This window comes from Pipistrellus hanaki (assembly GCF_964339955.1).
Source record: "Pipistrellus hanaki genome assembly, chromosome: 11".
Taxonomy (NCBI): Eukaryota; Metazoa; Chordata; class Mammalia; order Chiroptera; family Vespertilionidae; genus Pipistrellus; species Pipistrellus hanaki.
The window spans coordinates 25506928-25509828 of NC_140513.1; positions in this window are offsets into that span (position 1 = coordinate 25506928).

Consider the following 2901-nt stretch of genomic DNA (forward strand, 5'->3'; position numbering starts at 1 on the left):
CAGACAGGGTTCGGATCGCCCAGGCCTCGGCCAAAACACCAAGTAACTCTGAAACCAGGCACCGGCTGTCCTGTTAGGAAAACCCTGCTGACTGCTCTGCAGAGTGAGTCCCACCTCAGTGCGGGCCGGGGTCAGCCTGAGTGAGGGGAGCAGCTGGGACTTCTGCCCCAACCTCTGAGGCCAGGCAGGCCTCTTTAAGGGATACCCAACAGCCTAAAGCTGCTCCGTGCCATCCCTCCGTCCTCGTGGTCTGCTGGGACACCCGCCCGAGGTCAGTGTAATAAAGTGTAGGTCTGCTTAAAAGCATGCATCCCTTCTGACTCACACATTCTAGGAACGCAATTAAGTCATTGAAAAAAATGTGCCAAGTTGAGTCTTAATGATAATTCATCATGGTGTTATTTACATTAGGTCAAACCATATGAAATGGCCATTTCTTAGGTCAAGAATAGCCAAATATCATGCTGTTCAGTTTAATAATAATAATAATTTTATATATATATATATATATATATATATATATATATATATGAATGAAACCCCTAAATGCCCATTGGTAGGGGTGGTTGGCTGCATTTCAGTGCCTATTGGAATATTATGGAGCTGTTGGAAATGATGTTCCCGAAGTATACTGGGTATAATGTAACAATTTCGGAATTGTTTTAAATGAAAAATAATGCATCCAGTCAAATCCCTTTTCTATAAAAATGAAAAATAAATATGCAGAGATAAGGGTAGATCCCAAGAAGTTAAAAAAGGGTTGGCATGATCTTTTTTTCTTATTCTTTTGTTTATCTGTACTTTCTGATTTCTATTATCAAATATGTATTTCTAGTATAATAATAAAGAGTTTAAAAATACAATAACAATATAAAGTTTGGCTCATCAACGTTTCTAGCTCTCTATCTCTCTCCCTTGCTCTCTGTAAAAAATCAATAAAATATAATTTAAAAATAAATAAATATATATATATATATATATATATATATATATATATATATATATATATATATATATATATCTCAGTGGATAGAGTGTCAGCCTGCGGACTGAAATGTCCCAGGTTTGATTCCGGTCAAGGGCATGTTCCTTGGTTGCAGGCACATCCCCAGTAGGGGGTGTGCAAGAGGCAGCTGATTGACGATTCTCTCTCATCAATGTTTCTAACTCTCTATCCCTCTCCTTTCCTCTCTGTAAAAAGTCATTAAAATATATTTTAATTATATATATATATATATATATATATATATATATATACACTAAACATATTTTTGCATGAGGATTTTTTTAAAAAGAAGAACAGGAGGAAAGGTATATGACAAAAGGATTGGGAACAATGCATCATTTGTCAAAGTCATTGTTTTCTATCCCAAAGGACATTGACTACTCCCTCTGCTGGGGGAGAGAGAGAGGGTCAGAGATGAGACTGTGGAGAGGTTCTTAGGAAGGGCCTGGAACCCTGCTCTTCCTCAGGTTCAGCCTGGAGTGACAGGGATAACAGAAGTCTCAGGTGGGTTTGGAGAGATCTGAAAGTGAGGGGTAGCTGGGCCTCCTCGGGGGCTGAGGGCTGAGGGCTGGGGCAGGGAGGCACAGCTGGAAGAGTTCTCATGTGTAAGTATGGGCAGGAGCGGAAGGATAGGAACAGCTGTGTGTGATGTGCTTGAGCCTCATGTAGCTTCCTGCCCCAGGAGAGAGCAGCTGGGCTGTCCCATGTCCCAGGCAGCCTCTCCTGTAGCTGAGACTGCGCCACTTCTAGAGAGGGAGGGCCCGAGGGCTGAGGTGTCCCAGGGCTGACAGCCAGGGTGGGTCTCTCCCAGAATGCAGATATCCCCCCACTTATTTTTTCATGGTACCAAGTGAGCTCCCACTGACTATTTAGACACAATCGGGCTGATGAAAAGCAGGGAAAGACCCTAACGTAATGAGACCACTTGGAATTCATTGAATAATAGCTCAAAAGACAATATAAAGTCTTCTTTCTTACAAACTCAAGGGTGTGGCCTGAGATTATATGAGAGGTTGGTAAGGTCCCACTGAGCACCACATCCTGTGGGTCTGCATCTTCTCAGGTGTTGAGACAGCCAAGAGGCAGAAAAGGCCAGGGGTGGGCAGGCCAACCTAGACTCAGAAGAGCCCTTGGAGACTATTGTGACCAACACTCAAGCTGGACAGGTGGGGAAACTAAGGCAGAGAGGAGCAAGGACGTGCTTAGGGTCACAGTTGAGCTCATGGCAGGACAGGCTTGGGATTTGCTCTTTCTAACCCCCTGCATTGCAAGTGACCACAAGTCCAACAGCCAGAGTAGGGGAATGATGGGCACTGAAGAGCCATCCGTGGGGTGTGGCTGGATGGATGGACTATCTCCCCGTCCAGACTACTCTCAGAGTCCAGCTGTGACTTGGATCTCCAGAGCTCGAAGGCGCACTCCACCCGCTGTCTGCAGCCACCGTGTCCTGTTAGTTAGTAATCGTGCTAACTGTCCGCACACATGTCAGCGCTCACCTCCCACACGGCCTCCCGGGACCTGATTTACCAGAATGGAGGGCACGCGCGCACAGGGTGACAGCCCACAGAGGATCTCCAGCTCCGTTAGCAGTAAGTGGAGGAACATATTTTCTCTGCTAACACACTGTATGTTATAGGATAGATTATTTTAAGAATCAAGGCTAAATTGAAACAAGGCAGGCTTGATTCCCCCCCATACACACACACACACACACACACACACACACACACACACTCAGAACCATAGGAGAGGGTAATCTATCAGCATGACGCAGCGGGCGAAGGACTGGAGAGTGACTGCAGAGCCCAAGCAGAGGTCTCAGTTCCAGCACTTATTTGCCCAAGTGACCTTGGGCAAGTCACTTACCCTCCCGGAACCCCTGCTTCCTCATCAGT